The sequence below is a fragment of the Aotus nancymaae genome, unplaced genomic scaffold (assembly GCF_030222135.1).
Source record: "Aotus nancymaae isolate 86718 unplaced genomic scaffold, 86718_ANA_hifiasm-v0.15.2.pri h1tg000019l, whole genome shotgun sequence".
In the NCBI taxonomy this organism is placed as follows: Eukaryota; Metazoa; Chordata; class Mammalia; order Primates; family Aotidae; genus Aotus; species Aotus nancymaae.
In genome coordinates, this window is record NW_026988431.1 from 44,731,670 (window position 1) to 44,752,244 (window position 20,575).

Sequence of the window (20,575 nt, forward strand, 5' to 3'; positions counted from 1 at the left end):
TAGAGTCCTTCCTGGTTTATAGTTCTTGCTCTGGTGCATTCTTTTTCCACTCTGTTTATTCTGTTTTAAAGCTGATTCCTTCATGACGTCTCTGACTGTGTTAGTTCATCCTGTTCTGTCCCTTCTATAATCCCTGTATTTTAATTCTAAGTTTGGAAACAAATCCCTTTTTGGTATGTGATAAATATTTTTTCATGGGATACGTAAAAGATTTGTAGGCACTGTGAAGGGGGGAGGTTGTGTTATTTTCTGTTTTGTTTTTGTCAACCACAGCATTCAGCTCACTGCTGGAGATGTAATGGGTGGAACTCAGGACACCATTGGTGGGGTTGGGGTAGCAGATCATGAGTGTGTTTCAGTTGTGAAAAGAATGAGGGCCTAGTACACTTAATAGACACAGTGTTTTAAAAATAAAGGGCCCAAAGTCACCTTATCTAGCCTAATGAAATTGTATGGGCTCTTTGTTAAGAGTTGGTGTAGCCAAAATGCATTATGAACTTAGGTTAACCTCTCATTTCCTTCTTAATCTAGGTCTGCTAGTATCTTTTTAAAGCCAGTTTTTGTTGTTGTTTGTTTTTTGAGACAGTGTCTTTTTCTGTCGTCTAGGCTGGAGTGAGGTGGCTTGATCATGGGTCACTGCAGCCTTGAATTCCTGGGCCCAAGCAGTCCTCTCATATTAGCCTCCCAAGTAGCTGGGACTACAGGCACATACCACTGTGTCCAGCTAATTTTTAAATTTTTCATAGAGATGGGGGTCTCACTATGTTGCCCTAGCCGGTCTTGAACTCCTCAACTCAAGTGATCCTCCTACCCCAGTCTGCCAATGTGCTGGGATTATATGCCTGAGCCACTGCACTTGGTCCTAAAGCCAATTTTTAATGATATTTTACATAAGTACAGCTCAGTGCTGACCAGCTTTGTTTCCCAGTGATCACTTTTCTGAGGTTTGTATGTATTTGGACCTAGTCTTTTAAAAAGTAATAACTGGGCCGGGCGTGGTGGCTCACGCCTGTAATCCCAGCACTTTGAGAGGCCGAGGCGGGTGGATCATGAGGTCAAGAGATCGAGACCATCCTGGTCAACATGGTGAAACCCCGTCTCTACTAAAAATACAAAAAATTAGCTGGGCATGGTGGCGCATGCCTGTAATCCCAGCTACTCAGGAGGCTGAGGCAGGAGAATTGCCTGAACCCAGGAGGCGGAGGTTGTGGTGAGCCGAGATCGCGCCATTGCACTCCAGCCTGGGTAACAAGAGCGAAACTCCGTCTCAAAAAAAAAAAAAAAAAAAAAAGTAATAACTTTCTTATTCTTGTAAATAACTGTAATCTTTTTTTTTTTTTTCTATTCGGAATACTGTTCCTGCCTTAGATGTACTAATACTAAATTATACTCAAAGCTGAGACATCTCCAGTAAAGTCAACATTTATCTTTATCCTGAGGGCATCACATCCATTATTCTGACCTTCCAGTTTCCATCTCCCCAGACTGATTTCTCAGATTGTGCAGATGTGTCTGGCTTCTTTGATTCTGTGTGTTGCAGGGCAAGCATGGTCCCTTGTGTGTTAAACAATGGAATCTCATCGGATTTGATTTTTTTGGAGCAGAAGCATCTTGATCTTCAGGGCTATGTTTTATTTAATTTTGAAATAAGAGGCACAATTTTAGAAACTAAATTATACTTTTCCCCATTCTCTTTTGGAAATGCCTATGTATGAGACAGATTAGAGAGGTATTTTGCATGAATAAATGATGGAGAGACCAAAAACCCCAAAAGACAGAGGTGGAGATACATTCACAGCCACTGTTTTAGACTAATATCAAAGCTAGTTTCTAATCTAATAGGATATAAGGAATGTGATAAATATTTGCAGGATTAAACTAGTGGTCAAGTGTAGCCTATCTGGAATTGTGGAGTGTTGGTGGCCATGACTTGCTAGGTAATTCACTTTAAGTAATGGAGAAACAGCCATTAGTTTTCATACGTTACTTCTGTTAGGGAGGTTGGTTGCTTATCTTCAGAATAAAGGAAAAATGCCCACGTAATTCCTTAAGCTGGTGGTTCTCAAAGTGTGGTTCCTGGACCTGGATCAGCATTACCTGAGAACTTGCTGGAAATGCAAGTTACCCAAGACTCCCAGACACTTCCATTCCTGAAACGCAGACTCTGGGGAGGGGTCCAGAGGTACATGTCTTTTTTGTTGTTGTTGTTGTTGTTTGTTTGTTTGTTTTTTTTTTGAGACAGAGTTTCACTCTGTCACCCATGTCTGAGGTGGGGTGTGATCTCGACTCACTATAACCTTCACCTCCTGGGTTCAAGCGATTCTCGTGCCTCAGCCTCCCACGTAACTGGGACTACAGGCTTTCGCCATCACACCTGGCTAATTTTTTTTTCTATTTTTAGTAGAGACGGGGTTTCACCATGTTGGCCAGGCTGGTCTTGAACTCCTGACCTCAAGTGATTCACCCGCCTTGGCCTCCCAATGTACTGGGATTACAGGTGTGAACCACTGCATTCAGTTGAAGGGATACGTGTTTTAACATGTTGAAGTTTGAGAATCACTGTTAAACCAACAATTTTTAATAGCTTTGGGTTGGAATACCTTTCAGAATTTGATGAAAGTTAGAAAGCTAGAAAAATGTACAGACATGTTTTATACACTAGCAGGGAATTCATGAACTCTCCTGATTAAGTACCCTGATATAAACAAAATGTTTTGGTTTCAGAATGTATCCCATTAGAAGTATTAGATTTTAAGTCACACTAGTGATAGTTTGGATTGGAGAATTCAATTATTGTTTATCTCCAGTAGCATGAATGGCCCTGGACTGTGGTTTGCCCCCAACTTTTTGTGTGAATTTGCACACTGAGGTATCTCCAGGCATTAATGCTGTGCCCCATGGTGAATGTATACATGGTACCTGTGGCATGGCCCTGACACCTGGCTGGCAGCAGTGGGTGCCTGCTTGCTTAGCCATAGACTTTACATAGTGGAGCCTTTTGGAGGTCCCCATGCCAGCCACTGTGAAGGGAATTTGGTAAAGTCTGCTTTAAAAACTTAGTGTGTATATATGCTTTTCAAATTTACTAAGGGATGTGCAGGCAATGTAGATACATTAGAAAATACAGAAAAGACTGGATGCAGTGGCTTATGCCTATAATCCAGCACTGTGGGATGCCGAGGCAGGTGGATCACGAGGTCAGGAGTTCGAGACCAGCCTGACAAACATGGTGAAACCTCATCTCTACTAAAAATACAAAAATTAGCTGGGTGTGGTGGCGTGTAACTGTAGTCCCAGCTACTCAGGAGGCTGAGGCAGGAGAATTGCTTGAACTTGGGAGGTGGAAGTTGCAGTAAGCTGAGATCGTGCCACTGCACTCCAGCCTGGGCAACAAAGTTAGACTCCATCTCAAAAAAAAAAAAAAAAAAAAATACAAACTGAAAAGCAGAAAATTAAAATCACTGACAGATTTATTCTTGGGTAACCAGTTATTTTGTTGCAAATGGTAAAATACACTAGGAAAATAGCAGGAATAATAACAATAATACCTCAGACTTACTGAGTTTTTGTTGTATGTCAGATATCGTTCTAAATTCCTTATTTATATTAACTCATTAAAACCTGATAGGTTCTATATAAAGTAAGTCCTGTTAATATCTCCTCAGTTAAATGATGGAGGGCAGTGAGGCTTGGTGAGGTTAAGCATTTTGCTTGAGGACAGGTAGCTGGTAAGGTTTTGAGTTGAGGCAGGGGAAGCCATAGTTCTCTAGGGTGTCTTAAACATGTACCCTCTGCCAGTCCTTAGGAGGAAGAGAAAACACTGCAGTGAATAACTGTTGTGTGGGGTGGCATTAGGGAGGAGACCCATGTAGGTGTACATGGGGTTGACGAGTGAGGATTAGGACATTTCTGCATGGGCCAGGTGAGTGCAGAGATGGATCAACAGCTGAGGAGTGTGCCCAGGTCCTGTGCTTTTAGGATGGCCCAGCACCCTTTAGTGATTTGGCTAATCAGCCTGACCTTCAACTGTCTTTCACTCCCTTGTCATCAGCATGTGAAACTGCTGAAATAATGCCAGCTGAGTGGACCTTCCCAGCATGCCTTAAAATTATGGGCATCTGTTTTCATTTTAAACTGGGTAACATTACATTATGCTGAACACTTATAAACATCTGGAACCAGAGGAAATGTACAAATATGGTGTCCACAATTTGCTGTCATTGAGCCTTTAAATAACATTTGTTTGTAAAGTTGTTTTGTTCTTTGATTTTGAATTTAATGCCAACTTGGGTCACATCAGTTTTCCAAAATGTCACGAGCTTTGCATGTTTTATTGTTAATTTAATTTTCCATGAAATTATTTCCCAGAACACCAAATGGAAGTTTTAAATCTTTAAAAAGTGTTATTTGAAAGAAAATTCAAAACAAATTGATTTAACGTGTTCAGTGAATAAGGACTTGTCTCTAAGGGATTAATGTAATATAAAGATTAAGAATGCAGGCTATAGGGTTGGAATTCCTGGATTCACATACTACCACCCCCACTTATGAGCTCTGTGACTCTTGGTAAAATACCCAAGTCATCTGTTAAATGGTCATAATTCTCCGTATCCCATAGGATTGTGGTAAGAATTCAGCCAGACAATACAAAGTAGTGTTGAAGTCAGCGCAGGGCTAACTAAAGTATGGCACAGCCTTCAGTTAACGTTAGGAATTACAGAAAGGCAGATAGCAATGGACAGAGGTCGATATCCCTTACCACCACTCCTTCCTTCTCCTCTACCCACTTAACAGTATATCATGGTGACTTTTCCGTTTCAGTTTTCAAAGTCCTACCTTTTACTTTTGAGTAATTCCACTTCATTTCATTGAAGAAAAGAATCATAGTATAATCATTTTTCTATTAATGGACATTTGGGTTATTTGATTGTTTTCTTCACTGTTTAAGGATCTCTGTACTTGTATTTCCTTGTTCCTTCCCACATTCCCCTAAAATCTTTGGAGGTTGTGTTTTGAGGTTGGTCTTCAGTGTAACTGCTATAATTGATTGCATTATTTTGTAAGTACTTGTTTGCTGTGACATCAAAAAGAGTTTGTGCTCACTTAGCATAAAATTAAGTAGTTATTGGACTTGCTGTCTTTTCAGTGGAAGAACTGAACTCTTCTCACGAGGGCAGTAGGAGTGTATTTTGTCAGTTAGGAAAGAGAAACTGCTTAAGAGTTTTTATTGAAAATGCCTTAATTGCCTTTCTCAGAAATTCAAACTTAAAGCTCTAAAAACACAAATTGAGTCTTGCTTCTCCCTTGCTCAAACGTGTGTGTGTGTGTGTGTGTGTGTGTGTACGTATATATATATGTATGTATGGTCTCATCATACTTCGAAAGCATCCAGAGTTTGGTCACGGCCTGCATGGCCCTACATGACCAGCTGGCCCTGCCTAGTTCTCTGACGGCACCTCCTGTGGCCACTGCCTTGCCCTTCTCTTGCAGCCACACTGGCCAGCTTGCTCTTGCTCTTCTACTTCAAATATATCACACCCATCTTTTCCGTATTCTCTTCCTCCCTCTTCGTGTCCCTTATTTCTATTTTGATCTCTCATCTTCATGACGATTTCTTCCTCTTACCCTATTTCACGGCAGCCCCCATTATGTCCTGTCTGCAGCCTGCTAGATAATTCTTCAGTGCAGAACCACTTGTTAGGCTGTGTGTCGCCAGTGCCTAGAGCAGTATCTGGCACAGTGGAAGTATTAGATTAATAATGGTTGAGCTAATGAAGGAATAAGCAAAGGGGAGCTACTCGTAGAATATAATGTACAATGCTGTATTTTGAGACTTTAAATAGTCATCATGGAAACTGAGATCTTTTAGCTTTTAAAGTTAAAGAGATCAGAAAACTGAAGCCGTTCAGTTTATGTTTCCCAGCACAGATGTGGAATTTCTGAGAATTTTTTAACAAGCAGAAGTTTCACAGATTGATTTCTCTTTTTTGTGCATCATTATCTTCTGCTTCTTTACTCTTATATTTGTATCTTACATCATGAGAGCCTTTTTGAGTCTTTATTCTCATCTCAATTGTCCACTTGCTGGCCAATGCCATCATATCCTCATCTCAAATTGCTGACGATAGTTTTTCAGTATATTCAAGGTTTCTCCCTAAGAAAATAGGCAATATACAACTGGCTCATCATAAGAATATTCCTTTTTATAAGGAGGAGTATGATTGGGTTTCAAATATTTCTTGGCTGGCTGCTGGCAGGCCTCATGGGCTTTCTAGGGGTTCTAGGGAGACTGTTGGAGTCCCCATCTCAGCCTCACTGAGAGCATTTCTGGTTCTGTGTTATGTATTGGTAAGATTGTGTTTGTATAAAAAGTTTCTCCCTGCAAATTAAAGTCTGAACACCTATGAATTGGAAGGGTCTCTTGGTCCTTTTCAGGGAATCATGGAAATGCTTGGAATAGGGTCTTGTGGCCCAGATAATTGAAGATGGCAAACAAAGGGCATCAGTGTGGGGCAAGTCTGACTAGTTTTGGTCCAAAGAGGCATTTTGTTGTCTGTACCTTCAAGTTACTCAATTACAAGAGTTCCTGAGCTACTGGCCTAGATTCTACTTGGCAGCGTGCCCAGGCACCCTTGGCTTTGGTGCCGTGTTACTTTCCCCTCTTTCAGTTCCCCCTTTCTCCTTAGTGCTTTTGCTTACAGCACTCGCTGTTATGTCAACTTTATGCTAATGATGCTCCTGCCACTGTGAGTTTGAGGAAAGCTCATCTGATTTCTGTTAAATAAGGAGGTTTCCCTTCATGATTTCAGTTTTCAAGGTATTCAAAATCTTCTCTTAAAATGAGAACAAGAACTTATCAAAGCCAAAATGTGAACAAATTTGTGAACTATTTGAACCCTATCACTACATGTGTCCGGAAATCTCAAACAGAAGAAACTTTTAGGTTCATATTTATAGTACCATCCAGATAGAAAGCAGTTTATTGTTGAGTGAATGAACTTAACATTAAAAGCAGGTTGCCTAGACTCTAGACATTTTTTAAATTATGTTTTTACAGAAGCAGTTGTATAATAGTGCAATCCTTTTTTAAAAATCCTGTTTCAATTTTGACTTCCACCTTAACGTTAGCTATAAAAGTTGGGGGTTGCTGTGTTATTTCCCTGAAATATTCTTTTCTATTCTAGTACCTTGAAGATTTTAAGTAAATTAAGGAGTGGATGAGCAAGTGATATGAACATATCAGTGGAAAGGAACTCCAGCCATGGGAGGAAAGCTTTGGGACTTAGTGGCTTGGCACAGGGAAAAATAAAGCATATATGCAGGAAGCAGTTGGCTGCCTGGCAAGAAGAAAGACTAGGGTCACAACAAAAAAGTGCTGTAGATGTCTTATAGAGGGAAAACTTCCTTCTCCTGGGAAGGAATTGATATGCTGTCATGCCCAGCATATTGTAGGATTCTGTAACTTTTATAAACCCCCACCTTCACATGAAGTCAATCCAGGCTCTCCTTGGGTGTTTTCAGTATGGTTTAAAATGGATTTTATGGGATGTTTGGGTTTACTTTATGGATAATGTTGACAAATTACATCTATGCCGTAAAGTACAAAAGAATTTTTCCTAATTTAAAATTCTCTGGGCAGCTTATTCTAGACTACATTTCTTGCATGTTAGAATTTCTTACATTCTTTAAATGAAGTCTTTTGACTGTTACAGGAACCATTAACTAAACATGTCATGGAAGATGTGACTTAAGACACTATTTCTTACTGGGAGGTTTTTGCTTTTTTTTTTTTTTGAGATGGAGTCTTGCTCTTGTTGCCTAGGCTGGTGTGCAGTGGCACGATCTCAGCTCACTGCAACCACTGCCTCGCGGGTTCAAGTGATTCTCCTGCCTTAGCCTCCTGAGTAGCAGTGATTACAGGTGCGTGACACTACTCCTGGCTAATTTTTGTATTTTCAGTAGAGACAGGGTTTCATTATTTTGGTCACGCTGGTCTCAAACTCCTGACCTCGTGATCCGCCCACCTTGGCCTCCCCAAGTGGTGGTATTACAGGCGTAAGCCACTGTGCCCGGCCACTTTCTTTATTCTTTCTGACCTTTGGCTGTGAAATGGATTGTACATTGTACATTTAGAAAGGCATAACAGTAATGAAGTACTAGTAAGGAAATGGTAGTCATTGAAATACTTCATGAGAAAAGGAATTTAAGTGTATAACATAATCAAATTTAAGTACCCTAATCACAGATCCCCTTTTCTCTTTAAAAAGAAACAATATCAAAGTTATATAATACTTTCTCTTTTTTATCTTAAATTCTAAGCCATGATTGATTATCTCCAAAATCTTGTGAATCTGGGTAATTGTTAAAAACAGAAAAGAGTGCAAGCTACAAATGAAAGCCTAGGTCCTTGCTTAGATGCAAATAGTTTTCCTATGACAGTCACCTAATTGTGGTGTAGAAACTTAGGCACTAAGGCAGAGTAATAAGAAAGGAACCTTTGCTAAACATGGAGTGTGTTTTGGCTGAATAATATTAAGGAAACAGCTGTCAAAATATAGTGCTTCAGGATAGCTTTTTAAAATTTCTTTGTATGTATTTTATCAATTACTAAGTACTTATGAAATGCTCTATTTCATAAGTAGTTAATTTATGAATTTCTCCAAATGCCAGTAAAATGGACAAGGTAATTTTGCTCTTTTCAGTCTTATGCCTTCTTAGTAAAACCTCAAGGAAATAGCTGGAAATGCTCATAGTCTTTATCTAAACAGTAGGAATAATTCTTTTTGTGTTTTGAGTTGACATGTTTTCAATAAGAAATGTTAGTAAAACATTTTTTAAGGACACCTAAATCCTATAAAATAATGCCAGTGTTTTAGGCTCTAGAAAATGTCTCTTGAGAGTTATATCTTCTAACATTTATTACTCATATATAAGTCAGTTTTCAACAGAGTTGCTGCGAATCACTGTTTTATGGCCTAATTCATTAAAAATAATTCAATTGATGCTAATGACCTGGTAATTTTCTAACATATACAAAGAAGAAGAAAATTTGTTGAGCATACTGCTCTCCATTTTCTGTGCTGACTTAAACTGCTATTTGTACAGAAATGAAACTGGATTATCCATGCCTTAGGCAAGGTATGTCCTAGGACAGGACCATAACATCAGTTCTAAATGGAAGCTTCCAGGTTGCTCTATTGGGTCTCATTTATGAGTTTATTCCTATTAGTAGTTTTTAAAATCTAGAATGTTACGAGGCTGAGCATAGACCCTTTAATAGGCTTTGAAAACACATTTCTTCTAACCTATAGGACATTTATAAGTGAGTCAGCAGTGTTTACAAAGTACTTGTTCTCTGCAGAGAGCTATTAACAGATGAAATGGAGGAATCCAGAGAGCAATTCAAGATGTTTCATAGACCTAAAGGTAAAACTAAGAGCATAAAGCTTCAAGAGGAAAATGTAAAGTGCTTTCCCAACCTTGGATTGGCTTCTTAGTATATGAAAATTATTAGCCATGAAACAAAAAAAAATTAAGTTTTCTGAGGTTCTTCCTGACAAGAAAGATGAATCGTGGCCTGGTTCTTGGACTTTTCCTAGCAGCATGCCCCCAAAAACCAAGACCACTTCCTGACCGGAGGATTCACTGGCCTCTCTGGGCTTGCCAAAGAAGGGAGAAAAAGAACAGCAAGAAGTAATTGAATATACTGATGAAGTACAAAAGGAAATACAGAGACTTAATGAACAAGCCAGTCAGGATATTTTGAAAGCAAAACAGAAATATAACAAATTTTGCAAACTGTTTTCAGAAGAGGTCAGAATTGATCACCCAAATCTCAAATTTTTGGGTAACAGCATCTGTCAAACCATCCACAAGTGTCTACATTACTTGGGGGAGGGAAGACAAAGAGGCATTGTATTAGTTGAAGTGTTGAAGTGACAGAATTTGAAGGTATTAAATTAGGTTACAGAAAGATTATTATTTTGATGAAAATCCTTAGTTTGAAAATGAAGTTCTCTCCAAGGAATTTCATCTGAATGAGAGTAGTGATCCATTCTCAGAGTCCACTGAAATCAAATGGAAATCTGGAAAGGATATGATGAAAACGTTCAAGTCAAATACAGAGTAATGTCAGCAGGAAGAGGTAGTGTGAAGAACCAGAGAGCTTTTTACCCGGTTTACTGACTGTTCTGATGCAGATCCTGATGAGTTAGGAAAAGTCATCAAAGATAATACTTGGCCAAATCCATTACAGTACTACTTGGTTTTTCAATATGGATAATGAAGAAAGGGAAGGACATGATAATGATGAAGGATGGGAAGTATTGATAAAAGGGATAAGCATGAAGGTGAAGATGAAGGTGATGATGATGAAAGGGAGGAAAGGAAGGGGGATGAAGAGAAAACGATAAGTTTTTATCAGAACACTGATAGGTTCCAACTTTGCTTTCTAAAAATTTTCTCCAGTTCCTGGGAGCAAGTTGTCGTGGTGTGTGTGTATATATATATGTGTGTGTGTATATATATATGTATGTGTGTGTGTGTTCTCTTGTGCTCAGTTGCCTTGTTCTTGAGGTCTTTTTTCTCTATACCATGGTTTTCAACTTATTTTGGGGGAAAATAACTTGAGCAGAATACAATGGGAAAAGGATCTCTACCCCTTTCTGTTCCAAATTCATTTTTATCCCTTCTTGTCTGAACAAAAACTATGGAATCAATACCATTGAGCTCTGTGGGAAGAAAGAAAAACCTCCCTCTGCTCTGCTGGAAGTTGGATGGCTGTAGGCCCCTGTGTAGTACTGCATAGAATTTTAGTGTTTTTCTCCTTTTCTGTGTGTTTTAGGCTCAGAACACTGTGTCTTTATGTGAATATGAACAGTTAGCATTTACCAACATGTATCTGTCTACTTTCTCTTGTTTTTGCCCTGCCACTTGATGGGACAGTCAGCAGAACCTGCAGGATATTATTTAGAATTCACATTCTCTATTGTACTTTTGTTCCTGTGTATTTTAAATTTTTCTTTTTGTTTCACTGGAAAGGGAAGATGACGCTCAGTTTTAAATGTTAAAAGTGTACAAGTTGCTTTGTTAGAAAAAAGCTAAATGTGTACACATACCCAAAACTCAAAAAAAAAATCCCTAAAATTTAAAACTTTCATGTTTTTGTAGACACCATTAATAAAATGAAGGCAAGCCATAGATTAGGAGGTGAATATTTGGAAAAATATCTCTGTTAAAGGCTCAGACTATTTAAAGAATTTTTATTACTCTGTAATACAAAGACAAATTCCATTTCTCTAAAAAAATGGCAAAAAGACATGAACAAATAATTCACAAAGGAAGCTGTTTGATCAAGGAGCACATCAAAAGATGCTCAGCCTCATTCGTCAACAGGGAAATGCAAATTAAAATGACAATAAGGTATTAGTTTCACCCATTAGAATGAAAAAAAAAAATTGACAACGTCAAGAATGGACAAGGAAATAGAGTAATTGAAACTTTGATATATTTTTGGTTGGATTGTCAAATAGTAAATCTACTTTGAATAACAGGTCACTTCTTATCAAGTTAAACATGTTGCTTCCTTGTGACCTAGTTATTTCACTCCTAGGTGTTTACCCAGGAGAAATGAAAGTGTATGTCCATAGAAAGACTTACATTAGAATATTCATAGCAACTTTATTCACAATAGCCAAAAATTGGGAACAACCCAAATGCTCATGAACAGGTTAAAATGGGTAAACAAATTGTGGTATCCTCATAGAATAGACTACTATGCGGTAATCCAGAGGATGATACATGCAAACAATATAGATAAATCTCAAAAAAACATGTTGAGCAAAACAAGTCAGACACAAGGACTATGTACCTTGTGATTCCATTTCAGTGTAGTTCTAATACTGGTAAAACAAAGCTCTAATGAAAGAAATTAGGAACGTAGATACCTATGACTAGAAAAGAGAATAATGAAATTTTTGTGATGGAAATATTATTTATCTTAATTGGGGTGGTGATTATATGGTGTCAAACCTTGTTGAATTGTAAACCTAAAATCTAATTTTCATTTACTGTATATGGTTGATACCCCAATATAAATTAGTGATGGGAAAAAGTCGAAGGCATAAAACTTGCTCTTGAAGCAGTAAGGATGTTGCGCATACATAGAGTAGATTGTAATGTGTGTGTAAATGGCACAAGATGCTTGAAAGAGGGCAGAAATAGCAGCATAAACAAAAGTCTTTCTGAACAATAGATGGTTTGTGCTGTGTTTTGAAGATGCAAAGAGGTAAATGTTTTTAGGACTTGGAGAGAAGATTTCTCAAACAGGGTCAAGCTTTCTCAAGAGGTCAAGATAAAAATAAAACAGGACATGTTTTTGGGTCAATAAACATAAATTGAAGTTGTTTTTCCACTCAGTGTATCATTCCCATAGAATCAGTCTGTCATTTCCTATATATATGTATCCTTTTCCTCTTTCAGGACTCATCTTCATTCTGCTTCTTCTGTTCTCCAGATGCATCAGCAAACAGTGTGTTTTCTTTCTCCTGAATTCCCACTTTTAACTTACAAATTAAAAGCACCATTTAATTTTTCCCAGATTATATCCTGTTTTTCAATGTGTATCTTTTTACAAAGTGCATATTTGGGGAAGGTATTTTGGCCTCTGCCCCAAATAAAATGTTGAGTACACAACCAAATGCTGGTTAATTAAGACTGGGTGGGTAGAGGTTGATAGATGTGCAGGAGGTGGAGGCATCTGTGGATATGGATTGAAGTGTGGAGTTGTAGATTCTTTTCATAGAGTGTTAATGGCTATAATGTTTTGACTCTCAACTGTGTACCAGGCTTGATAACTCTTACAGCCATTCTTCTAGGTAGATGTTTTTGTTCTGTTTTCTACAAATGAGTCACCTGAGCAGGAAGAGGTTAAGGAACACACTGGAAGTTTGAATACAAGTTGAGTATCCCTAATCCAAAAATCTGAAGTCCGAAATGCTTCAGTATTCGAAACTTTGGAGGGCTGACATAACTCTCAAAGGAAATACTCATTGGAGCATTTCAGATTTTTGATTTTCAGATTAGGGATGCTCAACTGCTAAGTATAATCCAAATATTCCAAAATCTGAAAAAATCTGAAATCTGAAACACTCCTGGTCCAAAGCAGTTTGGTCAAGAAATATTCAGCCTGTATATGTCTTTGGCTTCCCCTGTTCTTATATCATCAGAGCACCACACTATGTTACTGGGAAAGAAGATGATGCTGGCAATGACAGCAATAAACGTTGATTATTATTTTTTTTGAGACGAAGTCTTGCTCTGTTGCCTAGGCTGGAGTGCAGTGGCATGATCTTGGCTCACTGCAGCCTCCACCTCCTGAGTTGAAGCAATTCTCCTGCCTCAGCCTCCTGAGTAGCTGGGATTACAGGCACACACCACCACGCCCCACTAATTTTTGTGTGGATTTTTTTTAGTAGAGACAGGGTTTTACTATGTTGGCCAGGCTGGTCTTGAACTCCTGACCTTGTGATCTGCCCACCTCAGCCTCCCAAAGTGCTGGGATTACTGGTGCAAGCCACCACGCCTGGCCTGATTGTGTTCTTATGCCAATTACTCTTCTGGGCAATTTATGTATGTAACTCATTTACTCTCCATGATAACTCAGTGAGAAAAATGAGGCATAGATTTGTGAAGTGACTTTATTAAGGTTGTATCAGAATAAGTGATAGAATCAAGATTTGAAGCCAGAAAGTCTGATTCTAGAATGCACACTTTTCATTATTGTGCTATACTACTTGGCATTGTGTACAGAGGGACTGGTTGTCTTCCTTAGAACAAGGCATATACTGTTTCTTCACTGGGGTAGGAGTGGATTTAAATAAAAATTGGTGGTGCAGACTGTTGTTTTCAAATCACATTTAATTTGTTATTTAAGACCCTCCTGTTTTCCATTCATATAACATTTATTGAAAACTTCACTGTGTTTTGAGGCTAAGACAGAGTCTATTCTTTTGAGGGACTTTAAAGTCTAGGACCGGGTCTGGATTTTTTAAATCATGTGGCTTCTAAAGTATTTTAAAATTCTCACACTACTTGAACTAAACTGAGAAATTGGATCTGATTGGCCTTGTGCTAAAGTTGTGGCTCATGAAAGAAAATCAGGGCACATCTCTAATGAACCAACCCATACTCAGAAAAAAGACCTTGTTGCCGCAACACGAAAAGATTAAGCAATAAATGTGCACTTTGTATTTCAAATTAAAATAATGTATTTAAGGGAGAGATTTATCCTTTTCTAAAAATAATTCCTACTTAACCTGTTATTTTGGGTAACCTGTATTTTTGCTTAACCAACTTGCCTCAGTGGTACCAGTTATAAGGACAGCTGCTGTGTTTCAAACTCAGTGATAACAGGGACAGCTGGTCTGATGTGTTAGGTTTTCTTTTTATCTCAGACCATATCCTCTCTCTTCCTTTTTTCACTTCTATAAAGATAGTGCTTATAGGCATATTTATAGTGGGGAAAGAGGCAGTGAAATCCTTGTGCAGAAACATAGGTAGGCAGTTTTGGAGGTCAGGAGAGAAAGTACATTCAATACTAAAGGCCACCTCCCAGGACATTTAACTGAACTAAGTATCGTTTTTTTGTATTCTATTTTTTTCATCTGTACATGAAGGGCTGTCAGCTTCCGGCTGGATTAAGGTGAGGGATTTGGATTCAGTCAGTAAATGACTTCTGATGAGATTAGAATCATCTCCAAATCCCCCTTAAAAAAATAAAAATGTAATCTAATTAAGTTATAATATGCCCAAAGATTGTTGTCGTAACTGAGTGACTGTCAATTCTTAGGAGAGAGTGATGATGTTAAGGTTTGTCGCCACAAGAGGCCTAGAACCTCTTCATCACACCATCCCTACCATCCTAGAGTGTTGGCTTCCTCATGGAAGGAATCATGTAAGGAATCAGTGTTGAATGAATAAATGGCTGAAATATCCCTAGAGTGAGACAGGGATTTCATTTATCATCTGTAGCAGGATGGAAATGTTCTTAGAATGAAGCATTGTATGAGCTCTCTTAGCAACCTTTGACCTTAGGGCTGGATTCACTGGGAAGATTGCATCAGCAACAGGTGAGTTCTTTCCAGTCAGGTATCTGTCCCACTACAGAAGGTGGCATACTTCCCATCTACTTGGTATAAATTGCTCCTAAAGTGTGGAGGCTCTGAGTGATGTGATGAAAATAAATGTGTGTGATCCTGGAAAGTTTTGAGGATCAGATTCTTTTTCCAAGTGATCACACCACAGTTGTGCAGATCCCTTTGGGTTAAACCTCAGAAGCCAGATAACTGATCTTTTCCTCTTTTCTTTGATATATTAACTTCAACAGCAGATGTCATATAATTGGGTAGAAGCCACCACCCCTCTCTGGCTGTTCTCTTATCTGAATGATGTGGGGTCAGAACATGATATCTAAAGCCTTTGATGCTTTTCAAAAACAACAGATGGGAGATTTCAGTGAAGAATAAAAAGCTAGCAATTTAATTTACACCCAGTAAAGACAAAAATTTCAAAGGAATCTAATCAGATCTAAAAACATATGCCCAATATATCACTTTGACTTTAAAAGAACAGGTGGATTGAGAAGCTTTGCTGTGGTAAACTTGGTTTTTCAATGAATTAATATAACCAAATGATTACTATAAAGATAGCATTTATTAATTACTAGATTTATTCTTTTTAAGCATGCTAGGGAGGAAAAGAAAATTCCCTTTAAAGAGGAGCCAGAAAATTTAGTAAAGACTGTTTTGGAGACATGATGGAGACTTGATTCCTCATGCTACTTAGGAAGCTGGGAATTTAAAATAGATTTTACATAGTTTGGTTGTAGGTATTTTTCCTTATCAAGATAGGATATTTATACTGAAATTGATTTATATAGCTGTGCTGCTCAGACTTTAGGAGGCAATGTGTCTTTTAGCATTGTGGGGTGATGGTGGGGAGGCTATGGGTGTAGCACCAGAATATAGCAGCAGACTTGAAGATAATTTGAAATCCCAAGCAGTAGACAGCATCTGACCAATGAAAGCCCTTCTTAGCATCCAGTATGAACTGGCACGGTGATCATACAATTTTTTGTACAATCAGGGACACTTTCGAGATAGAAAGGGGTACTGTTTTCAATTATGCCAGGACAACAGTTGAAAACTGGAGCTCTCCTAGGACATGGGGTCACCCAAAACTGAGTGTGCAACAAATTACCTGGAGTGCTTGTTAAAACAGATTGCTAGGCTTCACCCCCATTGTTTCTGATTCAGTAGGTTTGGGGTTAATAATTGCATGTCTAACAAGCTCACTGGTGATGTTGATTCAGCTGGTCTAGGACCTACACTTTGAGATCCACTGCTCTACCCAAACAAACTTGGCATTCTTGTCCTGATAATGTAATTCTTCAGTTGAAGGAAACTCTCCTTATTGTCCATCCGCTTCCACTAGACAGCCCTCTGCAGGTGAGGATGCTCATGGTGGGATATGCTTGTGTTGGCATTAGCCTACCTCCTAGACTGGTCTGTTTTTGGTATTCTAGAGACTGCTCCCACTGGGAGGCTAAAACAGCTCACCTGTTACTGAATTAACTTCTAAGGAAATGCTGGAGCCAAATGGAATAAACCTGATGGATTCTGAGTTCTTAGAGCCTTAGGCTTAGGGATGCCTCAACATCTAAATTCACTCTAGAAGCATTTTATATAGTGAATGTCCTTCTGAGGAACAGTACTCTTCTGTTCAGCACTTTAGAGGCATTGTAGATATAGTAGGAAATATCTTGTATCTTCCTTTTTTTTTCTTTTAGTCATAATGCTTAATCATGGGGATAATACAGTGTTTTTTATTTTCAGGCATTTATTCATTACTTTGCTCACTAATTAACTAGCTTAGATTGAATGAGGAACTTGTAGACAGTTTTATTGGTAAGGCAAATGTGAGTGTGGAATTCACCAGTAGATAAGTGGGTCTCAAAGAGTGTCTCAGGCCAGCAGCATTCAGCCTCATCTGAGAATTTGCTACAAATGCAAATTATTAAGCCCCAGCCTAGGCATACTGAATCAGAAGCTCTAGGGGGTTAAGGCCCAGGGAACTGTATTTTAACAAGCCTTCCCAGTGATTCTGATGTGGGTTAAAGTTTGAAAAGCAATATTGTAGCCAGTTTTATGTTATATTTTGCCTGTTTTGATCTACAACAGTATTGAAATATCTGTATTATGTTTCTAAATGGTATGATATCTAATTACATATACATTTACCTTGATATAGTTCGTTTTTATAATAGTGAAAACAATAATGATGTCAGACCTCATTTACTGCATACTTTCTATACATACAGTCATGTACTGCAAAATTACAGCTCGGTCAGTGATGGACTGCATTTGCACCTGTGGTCCCATACGATTATAATGAGTTATATAATGGCATGCGCTATATCATCTAGGTTTATGTAAGTATAATCTATGATGTGTGCACAACAATGAAGTCACCTCATGATGCATTTCTCAGAATGTGTCTCTGTTGTTAAACAACACATGGCATATCACTGTGTTAAAGACTTTACAAATACTATCTGATTTAATCCTTACAGTGCTGTTTTACAGATGAGGAAATGGGAAGGAGGGGCACTCCTGACATGGAGAGGCTTTTTTCCCCTACTCCTGTCCCCTCTTGCTAGTTGTATTCTGTTTAAAGATGTTAGCAGTAATTACAATCATGTTTTTAGCTATAACTTTTTCTCAAATTAAATGTACGTAGTACTAGATAAAACATTTTTATAGTAGGAAATTTTAAATAGTGTTCTAGAATACATGGTGGAAGAGGATTGAAGAAGATTGAAGGACATGGTAATGGTGATTAGGTGGAAGGGCAGGGAGTGGATATACTTATGGTGAGGCTAGGCTGATTGGAATCCTCTGGGCTGCAGGAGCCAACCACGATGAATGATGTGAAGGCGTCCTCCCTGTGCTGAAAGGATTCAGGCTCCTGGGTAGATAAGCTGGGTGGCCTTGCTCAGGATAGTCACACCCTCTGTACCTGCTTCAACTGTGAAGTGGGCACTGTTAACACCTCAGCAAATTATACTTCTTTTTTCACACCCTACCCACTTCCCCCTAGTCTTCATGCTTTGAATACCTTGGAATCTCCCCACTTGTGTTTTATTTTTTATTTTTTGAGATAGGGTCTCAATTTCTCATCCAGATTGGAGTGCAGTGGCCCAGTCTAGGCTCACTGCAACCTCCACCTCACGGGCTCAAGCGATTCTCCTGCTTCAACCTTCTGAGTAGCTGGAATTATAGGTGTGTGCCACTACTGCCCAGCTAATTTTTGTATTTTTAGTAGGGATGGGGTTTCACCATGTTGGCCAGGCTGGTCTCGAAGTCCTGATGTCAAATGATCCACCCACCTCTGCCTCCTAAAGTGCTAGGATTATAGACATGGGCCACCTTGCCCAGCCTCCCCCCATTTTTGTGCCAGACATGGCAATATATAGTTCATGCATATATGCCAGTGTGTAATTGTGTGTGCACAATTGTATGCATGTTTGTAGATATGGTATTTATGAGTTTTATAGAAATATAAAATTTATTGCATGTTTACAAATCATAAAATTTGCCTTTTTAATATTTTTTGAGTGCATTGTTTTCTTTTTAACTTAATAGCTAGGTTTTTCTTTTAGTGCTAAAACTGATTATCAAGTTTGTATGTTTTAGGAAGATGAATATGCAAACTACAATTTATTTTTTTTAATAGTGTGATCTTTGATTCATTTTCTCCATAGGATTGTCATTGGTTAAAAAATATATATTTATAGACAAAATGGATTGCATGGACTTGATTGAATATGCTGACATTGTGGGCCTGTGCTACTTCTCCTGAATGTAATTTATAATGTTTAAAGTATTATAAGTAATTTAGCTGGTTAGTCATAGACTATAAGTAAGTAGCATATGAACTCAAATATTTGCTTTGCATAGGACGCACATTTTTGTGATTTACAATTTAAAGGCATTTTATTAGGTGTTAATGGGGTAACTTATCCCAATAATGACAAAGATAAAAGCTTTTACCTATATAAGTGTATGTACAAATAAATGTAACTGGACAAGTGCAGTGGCTCATACATGTAATCCCAGCACTTTGGGAGGCTGAGGTGGGTGGATCACAAGATCAGGAGTTTGAGACCAGCCTGGCTAACATGGTGAAACCTCGTCTTTGCTAAAAATACAAAAATTAGCCAGGCATGGTGGCACATGCGTCTAATCCCAGCTACTCAGGAGGCTGAAGTAGGAGAATTGCTTGAACCAGGGAGTGGAGATTACAGTGAGTCGAGATCGTGTCACTGCACCCCAGCTGGGGTGACAGGGCAAGACTCTGTCTTAAAAAAAAAAAAAATTAAATGCAAGTGTATATCTGTACACATATGCAATTGCAAACAAAAACATTCATATTAACCTGAGTATTACTCTAATTGATTTTATAGTTTTGAGAAGCAAGTTTAATACACATTTATGAGCTTTTAAAATGTTTGTCCTGGATGAATACCTTTTAAACATTTTCTTTATAAATATATTTATATATAATCTTTATAAATATTTATATTTGTATATATGTATGTTTATATTTATATATAATCTTTATAAATATATTTGTATATATTTATATATTTTTATATTTATATATATTTTATAAGTAAATATATTGTCTTTATAAATATTTATATTTTATATTTCTTCATCACAGATATATTTTGACAGCCACAATTGGAAATCCTAAATAATCATAAATGATAATATTTCAGAATTGGATCCCCATATTAACATGCCAATTATAGTTGTCAAACAAAAAGTAACCTACTGAGAAAAATATGAGTGGCAGTGGCCCAGCGTTTCCCAGCCTTGTTGCTGCCCAGCTCAGAAATCTTCTCTGCTCCCATGCACCTTTCACATACACACAAGTCGTTGCATGGAAAATCTGTTTCTTACCTGCGTCTAGGCCTTCATCGGTGAGAGTCACACACCACTCATTTTGAAATACTCCCAGTGTAGGCTCCAAGGTAACACTGTTACAGAGTTCTTGCTCATCTTCAACTATGGATGAAAATCAGGAACTTGACAGAAACCACGAGATAGTGAGTCCCTCTGCAGCTGTGGTCACATAGAGCTTATTGAAGACTAGGATGGGGGAACAAAGAGAAAGGAAAAGACGTTTTAATCTCTGCGGGTATCAGGCTGACTTCTGAGCTAGTTCCTTTCCTCCAGTAATGCAAAACAATCCTTCTTTTTTATTTCCCCTCCTACTTTTCCCCGTATCATCTGGTGCACAACCAGGCAACAACCTGTTTTCTAACCTATGCAATTGTCAAATTCATGTGGTATGAGGTGGAGAACTGATACGTAAGAACTGTGTAAGATAGGGTTCTTCCTGAAGCACCCGCAGAGGAAATTGTTAGCAGCTTCACAGTTTAACATGCAGAGATGGGTGATTGGAGCTACATAAAGAAGCATTTCGACACCAGAGTCGACATCTTTTAGAT

At 38.3% G+C, this 20,575-nt stretch overlaps 2 protein-coding genes across 11 annotated transcripts in view; one reads left to right on the forward strand and one right to left on the reverse strand.

Moving 5' to 3' along the window:
- P2RY14 (purinergic receptor P2Y14) overlaps positions 1 to 20,418 on the reverse strand; it is a 66,091-nt gene extending 45,673 nt beyond the window's left edge. For 5 of the 6 annotated variants that reach the window (XM_012437079.2, XM_064378807.1, XM_064378806.1 and 2 more), the window contains exon 1: positions 20,025 to 20,418. The gene's annotated coding sequence lies outside the window, so the exon portion shown is untranslated. The remainder of the gene's footprint in view (positions 1 to 20,024) is intronic. The other variant, XM_064378805.1, reaches the window with a different exon arrangement.
- Positions 1 to 20,575, forward strand: part of MED12L (mediator complex subunit 12L) — a 366,898-nt gene that overhangs the window by 187,279 nt on the left and 159,044 nt on the right. The window lies entirely within an intron of this gene.